The sequence below is a fragment of the Anomaloglossus baeobatrachus genome, chromosome 1, assembly GCF_048569485.1.
Source record: "Anomaloglossus baeobatrachus isolate aAnoBae1 chromosome 1, aAnoBae1.hap1, whole genome shotgun sequence".
Lineage (NCBI taxonomy): Eukaryota > Metazoa > Chordata > Amphibia > Anura > Aromobatidae > Anomaloglossus > Anomaloglossus baeobatrachus.
Window position 1 is genome coordinate 478062533 of NC_134353.1, and position 13075 is coordinate 478075607.

Consider the following 13075-nt stretch of genomic DNA (forward strand, 5'->3'; position numbering starts at 1 on the left):
GTTTCAGCCAAAGTCCACCTAACCACAGACACGTGGACAAGTGCATGTGGGCAAGGCCGCTACATCTCGTTGACGTCACACTGGGTTAATATTGTGCAAGCTGGGACCCAGTCTGAGCGAGGGACGGAACACGTCCTTCACACACCAAGTTTTGCAGGCCCTACCTCAGTCAGGGTTTCACACACACTCTACAGCTCCGGAATGTCATGCTCCTCAGCCTCCTCCTCCTCCTGCGCATCCTGATCCACTTTACCCTCCACACCAGTCCCAAGCTGGAAGTGTCGCGGGCGGAGGAGGGGACGGTGCGCTCTCCCACTGCTCGGGTCCGGCTGACGCTGCTCTACGGCTGCTGCTGCTCGTTGGCTCGAGCGATGGCCGGATCCCGGGGACTCGAGCGGCGCTACTCGCCCGTGAGTGAAAAGGGGTGGTTTGGGTTTTGGGGATATTGTCCGTGACGCCACCCACGGTTGTGGTGATTGTGTGGACACCACCGCTGCTCTGGACGGGGATCCCGGGAGCCTGTGACAGGGAGCAGCTTTGTTGTTATTTCTCCCCTCCGTGGGTAGGGGGGTTGGTTGTCCCGGGGCCTGGTGATGGGGTAGACATGGATGACAGGCGGGTTGCGGGGCCTGATGAGGTGCAGGGTCGCAGGGGCAGCGCTGTGCCGCACGGCACGGAGGTACTCACTCAGCCCAATGATGATGACACAGTTCACGGTAAAACAAGTGGCTGGATGGACGGGTCACTCGGACGGCTGCGGTTGTTCCTCCCTGCAGGTTAGTGATGACTGTCTCTCCCTGCACCTAAGTTAAGTGTTGGTAGTGATGGTTTCCCAACGGTAACCCGCTCCCCGACCTGGATATGGGCCGGAGGAACCCCTTTTGCCCACAGGCGCTGGCCCTGGGAGACGGTTGCCCTTGGCGTTGGCTGTGTCTCCCCTTCACGGTTGTACGGTTGCCTTCTATCTGGACTTGGCTGTTTGGAAACCCTGAGGTTCCCTTCACTAACGGATTTGTCAAATTCACGGCGACACCAAGCCTTGCCGGGATCCGAAAGTCCTCTGCCAATGGTGCTGGCTTCTCTTTGTATACCGGTCCGGTACGGCCGGGTCACCACCCGTCCACGGTCCTTACGGCAGACTCCAATCAGCCTCCACTGCAGACGGTCACCACATCCTGCCAACCTTGCTGTCCTGTCCGGGCCACACACCCGGACCAACTTCAGGCTCTTTGCTGTCACTTTTCTCCTCTCTACTACTTTCCTCCTTCCACTTCCTTAGCTTAACTCTCACTGCCTGTGTTTTCCCTCCTCCTCGGTGGGTGGAGACCAACCGCCTGGCTCCACCCCCTGGTGTGGACAACAGCCCCTGGGGAAGGCAACAAGGATTTTGTGTTTTGACTATGATATGCCTGCAGGGAGTGTGGGGTGTTTAAGTGTTGTGCTCTGTGGCACCTGGCTTGTCCAGGGCGACACAAAAGCACTGCAGCACTGCCTCGGCGAAGCGGCAACAGGCAGTGCTGAAGCTAATCTGCATAGGTGACAAACCCCACAATGCAGAAGAGGTGTGGACAGCTCTGAAACAGCAGGCAGATCACTGGCTCACAACTCTGAACCTAAAGCCAGGAAAGGTCGTGTGTGACAATGGCCGGAACCTGGTGGCGGCTTTGAGGCGAGGCCAGCTGACACATGTTCCATGCGTGGCCCATGTGCTCAACCTCGTGGTTCAGCGGTTTCTAAAGTCATACTCAGAGCTGTCTGATCTGCTGGTAAAAGTTCGCCGCCTGTCTGCACATTTTCGAAAGTCACCTACTGCTTCAGCCGGCCTTGCCGGCTTAAGACGCCGTTTGCATCTTCCGGCACACAGACTGGTGTGTGATGTCCCCACGCGTTGGAATTCAACTCTGCACAAGTTGGTCAGGTTATGTGAGCAGAAGAGGGCAGTTGTTGAGTACCTGCATCACCTAAGCCGTCGGGAAATGGGTCAAACTCCACACATAACACCTGAGGAGTGGAGATGGATGTCCGACCTATGCACCATCCGCCAAAACTTTGAGGACTCCACCAAGATGGTGAGCGGCGATGACGACATTATTAGCGTCACCATACCGCTTCTCTGCCTTCTAAAATGGTCTCTGCTCAAAAAACAACCATGATGCATTGCAGGCGGAGCGCGATGAGTTTGAGCAAGAAACAGTAGTGGGTGTGGGTGATGATAACACACAGCCCAGCCTCGTCTCATCACAACGTGCAGTGGAGGACTATGACGAGGAGGAGGATGAAGACATGGAGCAACTCTCTGGCCAAATTGAGGATATGACATGCAGTCATATCCTCGGTTCAGCGTGGCTGGCCAGAGGACAGGGTAGATGATGAGGAGGAGGAGGAGGAGGACAGCATGTTCAGTCATCGTGTTGGTCAGGATACTGAAGTGATGGCTGTTAAGAGTCTGGCACACATGGCTGACTTTATGGTAAGCTGCCTGTCTCGTGACCCTCGCGTTAAGAACATCTTGGCCGACAATCATTACTGGTTGGTAACACTGTTAGACCCACGCTAAAAGGAGAACTTTATGTCTCTTATTCCCGAGGCGGAGAGGTCAGGCAAAATGCAGCAGTTCCAGAAGGCCATAGTCACGGAAGTAGGCAAAGCATTCCCCTCACAAAACGCTAGCGGCATAGGTCATGAATCAGTGGACAACCGAGGCGTACAGCCGAGAGAGGCACAAGTCCAATCCGCCAGAGGTAGGGGAACAGTCTTTAAGATGTGGGACAGTTTTCTCAGCCCCTCACGTACCACAGCCCCTGAGGTGCGGGGTAGTGCCACAAGAAATCCTAAGTTTGCCCAGATGCTGAAGGAGTACCTTGCAGATCGAACAACTGTACTCCGACATTCCTCTGTGCCTTACAATTATTGGGTATCCAAGCTGGACACGTGGCATGAATTGGCTCTCTACGCCTTGGAAGTCCTGGCCTGCCCTGCTGCTAGCGTTTTGTCAGAGCGTGTTTTTAGTGCCGCAGGTGGAATCATTACAGATAAACGCACCCGCCTGTCAACTGAAAATGCTGACAGGCTGACTCTGATCAAGATGAACAAGGGTTGGATTGGGCCAGACTTCACCACACCACCAGCAAATGAGAGCGGAATTTAAAGTTTGCCATGTACCTCCACTCACCCATGGGTACACACTTCTGGACTTTGGATAATCGCTGGACTGCTCCTCCTTCTCCTCATGCGCCACCATGATGATGACCGTTACAAATTGCAATACTTAGGCCTTTGTTTCAGGTATACCCCCAGTGGTAAATTTTATCGCCCATTCTTTGCAGAATGGACATTACAACGACAGGAGACCCGCTCCTTTGCAATGGGAACAATGTTTTGAGGCCCTCATGCACGTCTCTACCCAGGGACAACGTGGAGCCTCCCAATTTTTGGCTGCCCTGCCTAAGGGCTATACTATAATACACCCACTTCCTGACAATGGACACTTAATGTTTTGAGGCCCTCATGCACGTCTCTACCCAGGGACAACGTGGAGCCTCCCAATTTTTGGCTGCCCTGCCTAAGGGCTATACTACAATAGACCCACTTCCTTCCAATGGGCACTTCAGGTTTACAGGCCCTCATGCACGTCTCTATCCAGGGACAACGTGGAGCCTCCCAATTTTTGGCTGCCCTGCCTAAGGGCTATACTACAATAGACCCACTTCCTTACAATGGGCACTTCATGTTTACAGGCCATCATGCACGTCTCTATCCAGGGACAATATGGAGCCTGACGCTGCCACCGACTGCCACACACATGCTGTTTTTAAATGCAAGCACGGACGCAATAAGAACCTAACTGGTTTTTAGGAGCGACAATTACTGAGAAGTCTGACACTATCAGACACTGCTGACTGACGTGTATTATACACTAGACTTGTGCGTTATATAATAGTTTGTGCAAAACGCGCACCTGTACCCTGCCACCGACTGCCACACACGTGCTGTTTTTAAATGCAAGCTTGGACGCAATAAGAACCTAACTGGTTTTTAGGAGCGACAATTACTGAGAAGTCTGACACTATCAGACACTGCTGACTGACGTGTATTATACACTAGACTTGTGCGTTATATAATAGTTTGTGCAAAACGCGCACCTGTACCCTGCCACCGACTGCCACACACGTGCTGTTTTTAAATGCAACCACGGACGCAATAAGAACCTAACTGGTTTTTAGGAGCGACAATTACTGAGAAGTCTGACACTATCAGACACTGCTGACTGACGTGTATTATACACTAGACTTGTGCGTTATATAATAGTTTGTGCAAAACGCGCACCTGTACGCTGCCACCGACTGCCACACACGTGCTGTTTTTAAATGCAAGCACGGACGCAATAAGAACCTAACTGGTTTTTAGGAGCGACAATTACTGAGAAGTCTGACACTATCAGACACTGCTGACTGACGTGTATTATACACTAGACTTGTGCGTTATATAATAGTTTGTGCAAAACGCGCACCTGTACGCTGCCACCGACTGCCACACACGTGCTGTTTTTAAATGCAACCACGGACGCAATAAGAACCTAACTGGTTTTTAGGAGCGACAATTACTGAGAAGTCTGACACTATCAGACACTGCTGACTGACGTGTATTATACACTAGACTTGTGCGTTATATAATAGTTTGTGCAAAACGCGCACCTGTACGCTGCCACCGACTGCCACACACGTGCTGTTTTTAAATGCAACCACGGATGCAATAAGAACCTAACTGGTTTTTAGGAGCGACAATTACTGAGAAGTCTGACACTATCAGACACTGCTGACTGACGTGTATTATACACTAGACTTGTGCGTTATATAATAGTTTGTGCAAAACGCGCACCTGTACGCTGCCACCGACTGCCACACACGTGCTGTTTTTAAATGCAAGCACGGACGCAATAAGAACCTAACTGGTTTTTAGGAGCGACAATTACTGAGAAGTCTGACACTATCAGACACTGCTGACTGACGTGTATTATACACTAGACTTGTGCGTTATATAATAGTTTGTGCAAAACGCGCACCTGTACGCTGCCACCGACTGCCACACACGTGCTGTTTTTAAATGCTAGCTTGGACGCAATAAGAACCTAACTGGTTTTTAGGAGCGACAATTACTGAGAAGTCTGACACTATCAGACACTGCTGACTGACGTGTATTATACACTAGACTTGTGAGTTATATAATAGTTTGTGCAAAATGCGCACCTGTACCCTGCCACCGACTGCCACACACGTGCTGTTTTTAAATGCAACCACGGACGCAATAAGAACCTAACTGGTTTTTAGGAGCGACAATTACTGAGAAGTCTGACACTATCAGACACTGCTGACTGACGTGTATTATACACTAGACTTGTGCGTTATATAATAGTTTGTGCAAAACGCGCACCTGTACGCTGCCACCGACTGCCACACACGTGCTGTTTTTAAATGCAAGCACGGACGCAATAAGAACCTAACTGGTTTTTAGGAGCGACAATTACTGAGAAGTCTGACACTATCAGACACTGCTGACTGACGTGTATTATACACTAGACTTGTGCGTTATATAATAGTTTGTGCAAAACGCGCACCTGTACGCTGCCACTGACTGCCACACACGTGCTGTTTTTAAATGCAAGCACGGACGCAATAAGAACATAACTGGTTTTTAGGAGAGACAATTACTGAGAAGTCTGACACTATCAGACACTGCTGACTGACGTGTATTATACACTAGACTTGTGCGTTATATAATAGTTTGTGCAAAACGCGCACCTTTACGCTGCCACTGACTGCCACACACGTGCTGTTTTTAAATGCAAGCACGGACGCAATAAGAACCTAACTGGTTTTTAGGAGCGACAATTACTGAGAAGTCTGACACTATCAGACACTGCTGACTGACGTGTATTATACACTAGACTTGTGCGTTATATAATAGTTTGTGCAAAACGCGCACCTGTACCCTGCCACCGACTGCCACACACGTGCTGTTTTTAAATGCAAGCACGGACGCAATAAGAACCTAACTGGTTTTTAGGAGCGACAATTACTGAGAAGTCTGACACTATCTGGACTGTTTTACACTGTGTACACCAGCCCCAGATATGATGAAGGCTGGTATACGGTCACCACTACCCTGCCTGCCTGCCTGTATACTGCTACAATAGTCCTGACAAGGACTCTTCTGGTCACTAGCCTGTATTCCGACCTGGCTATACCCTGCCTGTATATAGCAACAATAGTCCTGAGAAGGACTCTGCTACTGTACTCCAACCTGGCTATACCCTGCCTGCCTGTATACAACTAGAATAGTCCTGAGAAGGACTTCTGGTCACACTGTTTGCAGCCCTGCTCCGGAACTAACTATAAAGGGCCGCAAAGCTTTCCCTGAATCAGCGACACTCTCCCTGCACTGACTGTCTGGATAGTTGTGAGCAGAGCACAGCGCGCCGGCCGATATAAAGGCTCGGTCACGCTGTGCAGACCGGCCAATCACTGCAATTCCACAACTAACAGGGCTGTGGCATTGCAGTGGTCTGCCAGCCAATCCCTGCATGAGGGCTGGCTCTCAAAAGAGCGCCAACATGCAGAAATGAAGACCACGAGTACAGCACGAGTATCGCGAGATTACTCGGTCCCCGCCAAGCAGCCCGAGTACAGCGATACTCGTGCGAGTACCGAGTAGTGACAAGCATGCTCGCTCATCACTAATCCTGCCTCCTCCTCACAATGCCCCATGCATGCTGCCCCCTTCTCATAATGTCCCATGCATCCTGCCCCTTCCTCACAGTGTCCCATGCATGCTGCCCCTTCCTCACAATGTCCCATGCATGCTGCCCCCTCCTCACAATGTCCCATGCATGCTGCCCCCTCCTCACAATGTCCCTTGCATGCTGCCCCCTCCTCACAATGTCCCATGCATGATGCCCCCTCCTCACAATGTCCCATGCATCCTGCCCCCTCCTCACAATGTCCCATGCATGCTGCCCCCTCCTCACAATGTCCCATGCATGCTGCCCCCTCCTCACAATGTCCCATGCATGCTGCCCCCTCCTCACAGTGTCCCATGCATGCGGCTCCCTCCTCACAGTGTCCCATGCATGCTGCCCCCTCCTCACAGTGTCCCATGCATGCTGCCCCCTCCTCACAATGTCCCTTGCATGCTGCCCCCTCCTCACAATGTCCCATGCATGATGCCCCCTCCTCACAATGTCCCATGCATCCTGCCCCTCCTCACAATGTTCCATGTATCCTGCCCCCTCCTCACAATGTCCCATGCATGCTGCCCCCTTCTCATAATGTCCCATGCATGCTGCCCCCTCCTCACAATGTCCCATGCATGCTGCCCCCTCCTCACAATGTCCCATGCATGCTGCCCCCTCCTCACAGTGTCCCATGCATGCGGCCCCCTCCTCACAGTGTCCCATGCATGCTGCCCCCTCTTCACAGTGTCCCATGCATGCTGCCCCTTCCTCACAGTGTCCCATGCATGCTGCCCCCTCTTCTCAATGTCCCATGCATGCTGCCCCCTCCTCACAGTGTCCCATGCATGCTGCCCCCTCCTCACAATGTCCCATGCATGCTTCCCCCTTCTCACAATGTCCCATGCATGCTGCCCCCTTCTCACAATGTCCCATGCATGCTGCCCCCTCCTCACAATGTCCCATGCATGCTGCCCCTCGCCATAAGCTCCTAATGCTGCCTTCCTCTTTTCCATTATGACACCTCCATGATACCCCACTGATGCTAAGACCACCACACTAACGTTTATGCTGAGACACCCCCCTACACACACACACACACACACACACACACACTACTCCACTCTTGATGTTGACTCCCCTACATTGCTCCACTCCATACTGAGCCCACACATGCTGCCCCTTCTCCGTAATGAGCTCCCAATGCTGCCCCCTCTTATTCTGAGTCCTTACACTCCCCCCACCCAATCGATTTTGTCATTGCACTATCCCTCAACCCTTGTCCTCTGTCTCTAGCATTAGCCCCTCTCTCCCCCAGCATCAGCCTCTATCTTCCCTCAGCATCAGCCTCTATCTTCCCTCAGCATCAGCCTCTATCTTCCCACAGCATTAGCCTCTATCTTCCCTCAGCATCAGCCTCTCTCCCCCAGCCTCCCCAAGCATCAGCCTCTATCTTCCCTCAGCATCAGCCTCTCTCCCCCAGTCTCAGCCTCTGACTCCCCCAGCCTCAGCCTGCCCCAGTCTCTGCCCAGTCTCAGCTTCAGCCTCCCCCAGTCTCAGCCTCAGCCTCCCCCCAGTCTCAGCCAGTTTTTATCTTCCCCTGCAAAACATGCCCAAAGAGGGGAGTAGCTGTAGAAAAGCAGCCCTGAAGGAGCTGCCAAGCAAAGGAAGTGAACAGTATTTGACAGATTTTTTTCTCTGATTTTCTGGCCATAACGGCCTTGTTCACAGCGTTTACTGTCGTTGGTGGTTTAGTGTGTTGTGGGTATATGATTGCAAAAAAATCCCAAAGAAGAGTATAGCTGTCATTGGTGGTTTAGTATCCTAATGTAATGGCTAGAAAAGCAACCCTGAAGGAATTTACTGTCATCTGTGGTTTAGGGTTTGATGGGTATAGCTAGGCAATCGGCCCTGGGTGAGTAAGCTCGCCTTTGCTCTGTTGGAATCTTATTCCAGGGCCGATTGCCTAGCTATACCCATCAAACACTGAACCACTGATGACAGTGACCAGGTAACTTGCACCAAACACCTGCCACGGGTGCTTGGTGTATTGCGGCATCCCTAGCTTACTCCGGGTTATCTGAACTGGATTTACTGGGAGTGCAGGGATGTCTGTGAATATAGGAGGATCGTTATCTCTAAACCGATTGGCTCTTTAAGGTACTGTCACACTAAACAACTTACCAGCAATCCCAACAATGATACAACCTGATAGGGATCGCTGGTAAGTTGCTAGGAGGTTGCTGGTGAGAGGTCACACAGTCAGACGCTCCAGCGAACCCACCAGCAACCTGACCTGGCAGGGATCGCTGGAGCATCGCTACACGGGTTGTTGGTGAGCTGTCACCAGCAATCAGTGACCAGCCCCCAGCCAGCAGCGACGCACTGGGTTACCGGTGCACGCAGCTACACGTGCAGAGAGCAGGGAGCAACGCACACCGTTTAGCGCTGGCTCCCTGCTCTCCTAGCTACAGCACACATCGGGTTAATTACCCGATGTGTGCTGTAGCTACACGTGCAGAGAGCAGGGAGCCGCGCACACCGCTTAGCGCTGGCTCCCTGCTCTCCTAGTTACAGCACACATCGGGTTAATTACCCGATGTGTGCTGCAGCTACATGTGCACAGAGCAGGAGCCGCGCACACTGCTTAGCATTGGCTCCCTGCTCTCAAGCTACAGCACACATCGGGTTAATTACCCGATGTGTGCTGCAGCTACATGTGCAGAGAGCAGGGAGCAGCGCACACTGCTTAGCGCTGGCTCCCTGCTCTCCTAGCTACAGCACACATCGGGTTAATTACCCGATGTGTACTCTGCTACACATGCAAGGAGCAGGAGCCGGCACTGACAGTGAGAGCGGCGGAGGCTGGTAAGGAAGGTAAATATCGGGTAACCAAGGACAGGGCTTCTTGGTTATCCGATGTTTACCGTGGTTACCAGTGTCCGCAGAAGCTGGCTCCTGCTGCCTGCACATTTAGTTGTTGCTGTCTCGCTGTCACACACAGCGATCTGTGCTGCACAGCGGGACAGCAACAACTAAAAAATGGTCCAGGCCATTCAGCAACAACCAGCGACCTCACAGCAGGGGCCAGGTTGTTGTTGGATGTCAAACACAGCAAGATCACTAGCAACATCGCTGCTACGTCACAAAAGTTGTCCATCAGCAGCGATGTTGCTAGCGATGTTGCTTAGTGTGACGGGGCCTTATGTGCACAAGAACTGATAAGTGGATTAGCAAGCACATACAGTTAAATCACTTGGGCAGTCAATTATCCACCATGAACATCTAACAAATTGTATGTCTTTTATCTTCAGAACTTCTCATTCTCATTGACATTGATGGAAATGTGAATGGACTTTGGACAGCTGAAAACGGCAGTTTTTAAGGAAGTTTTTGCAAAAATCGAACCAAAATTTTACTAGTAAATAAATCTATTTCTTAAACCATATACATTTTTACTAATATTGCAGGTTTAGGCCCAGTCTCAGCCTCTGCCTCCCTCCAGCCTCCCCCCAGTCTCAGCCTCTGCCTCCCTCCAGCCTCCCCCCAGTCTCAGCCTCAGCCTCCCTCCAGCCTTCCCCCAGTCTCAGCCTCCCTCCAGCCTCCCCCCAGTCTCAGCCTCCCTCCAGCCTCTCCCCAGTCTCAGCCTCCCTCCAGCCTCCCCCCAGTCTCAGCCTCAGCCTCCCTCCAGCCTCAGCCTCCCTCCAGTCTCAGCCTCCCTCCAGCCTCCCCCCAGTCTCAGCCTCTGCCTCCCCCCAGCCTCCCCCCAGTCTCAGCCTCTGCCTCCCTCCAGCCTCCCCCCAGGCTCAGCCTCTGTTTCCCTCCAGCCTCCCCCCAGTCTCAGCCTCTGCCTCCCTCCAGCCTCCTCCCAGTCTCAGCCTCAGCCTCCGTCCAGCCTCCCCCCAGTCTCAGCCTCCTTCCAGCCTCCCCCCAGTCTCAGCCTCCCTCCAGCCTCCCCCCAGTCTCAGCCTCCCTCCAGCCTCCCCCCAGTCTCAGCCTCTGCCTCCTTCCAGTCTCAGCCTCTGCCTCCCTCCAGCCTCCCCCCAGTCTCAGCCTCTGCCTCCCTCCAGTTTCAGCCTCTGCTTCCCTCCAGCCTCCCCCCAGTCTCAGCCTCTGCCTCCCTCCAGCCTCACCCCAGTCTCAGCCTCTGCCTCCCTCCAGCCTCCCCCCATTCTCAGCCTCTGCCTCCCTCTAGCCTCCCCCCCCCGCATGTGCAGATCTCCGGTCTGCATTAGAGACACCCCACGCTCCTTATGAATCTTCATCTCTGCGAGCACTTACCTGATCCAGTGCCTGCCGCCATCTTCTTGGCTCACGTGAGTATCCTCTTCTGACACCAGCTTCCATCGCGTCATCCTCCGCGGCGTCCTGCTGTGAACTCTGCATGTGATGTCCACATAGCAGTGGACACAGCACAGAGGAAGGAGCTGATTGGCGCGCGCCTGTGACCCCGGAAGTGCAGGCACCGGCAGTTCCGGGGTCAATCAGCTCCCTGTGCTCGGTGGCCGCAGTTTGTTTGCATTCGTGTCTTAATTGAGGTGGACACAAATAAACGGAGGTGCGCCTCTCCCCCCTTTCCCCCCTCCGGGGGGTAAAAAAAAAAAAATTTAAATCATTTTTTTTTTTTTTTGCTGCCAGAAGGTGCCGCCCCCCGCAACCTGCCGCCCCAGGCACCGGACTATGGGTGCCTAATGGTAAATACGGCCCTTGGTATATGCAACAGTTGAGGACTTCATTGTTTGTGTGAAGGAGGACTTTATGCTGATCTAACAGTAGATGGCGATGTTGTGTAAAGTTTCCTTACTCACTGTATTGTAAAAAAGTCTTTTGTACTTCCTTTTTTTTCTTTTCCTGGTGCAGTGCTGAATGACTGTGCATATTTACCTCATGTTCTGAGAAGTAAAAAGCTTGTTATCCCATGTAATCTTCTCTGTGAAGTTTCTTCTGCAACTGGGAAGCTTGAAGCTGTGCAACACCTCTGTGGTCACCTTTTCAGTGGATTTGTGTGTAGATGTGGCTTCGGAACATGAAGTTACCTCAACCTTCCATTTTGCTTGCTGAGCCTTGTAGTTCTCCACTTGTCCAGGGGCCAGTTGGAACATGCCGCCCACATCCTTCCTTCCTCATTGCCAGTGGACGCAGGTAAGGAGATGTTCGTCGCTCCTGCGGTGTCACACATAGCGATGTGTGATGCCGCAGGAACAAGGAACAACCAGCGGCATGCACAATCACTGATATTATGAAAAGGACCAACATGTCAATGATCAACGATTTTTGACTTTTTGCGATCGTTGATCGTCGCTCCTTGTTGTCACACGCTGCGATGTCGCTAACGGCGCCGGATGTGCGTCACTAACGACGTGACCCCGACGATATATCGTTACCGATGTCGCAGCGTGTAAAGCACCCTTTAGACTGTGTGCGTGAACAATGGCCTGTGACCTCCTCCTTACCAGGGAATTAAATATCACACCTCTGGCTGAGGTGTAGTATCTCTGTGATGACTGGACCCTCAGGGGCGCCACACAGCAAACACTGATCGTGGGCATGCACCCTAACACTTCTACTTTTATTAAATATTCCTACTTTGTGGCATTTTTCCCACATCTACTTAAACCTTTGCACGATACTGTATATAAATACATTCAGCTAATCAGTCTTTCTTAAGTTGTGCAAATTTCAAATCAACATTCTTCATCACATTTTCCAGTGGTTGTGTGTCATATCAATTATCCTTGGCACATTTCCTAAATATAGGCTTTGTGTATTTCCTTGTCATAAGACTATTCATTTGAAAATTATTTTCTTTATGACCTCATCTACATTACATTTGTGTACATATTTATTCAATTATATGCATATTTTACCAACATTATTTAATGGCAGCTCCATTTCCATTGAGTACAAATAATTGCATTTTAAGTAGCTAGGTAATCAGAAAAAAATAGTTGATAATACTGATTTATATTCAGTAATGTAGGTGTGTACGAAACCAGTCTTAATGAATATGGAGTATGGACACATTGGGTGTTTGATTTTCACTTTTATCTTAGCATATTTGCAGAAAGGTTTTTGTATTTATATGTGTATCAAAATGCATAGCAGTAAGCCTGTACTGACAATCTAGTGGGCAGAGTCCTGGTGGGCTGCTGACACTACAGACCACGTAACCCATTCCAACTACACCGTGAGCAACAACTAGTCTGTAGTAAGGTGCTGGAGTCCTCTGTTTTATTTTCAGAGTGCAGGGTGCTGCTATATCCATTCCTATCACTGCAGGGTGAGATCAGAGTGGCGCTGTCTGCCGCTAAGTGCCCTGTGTGATAATGCCCAGCGCATAATTCATGC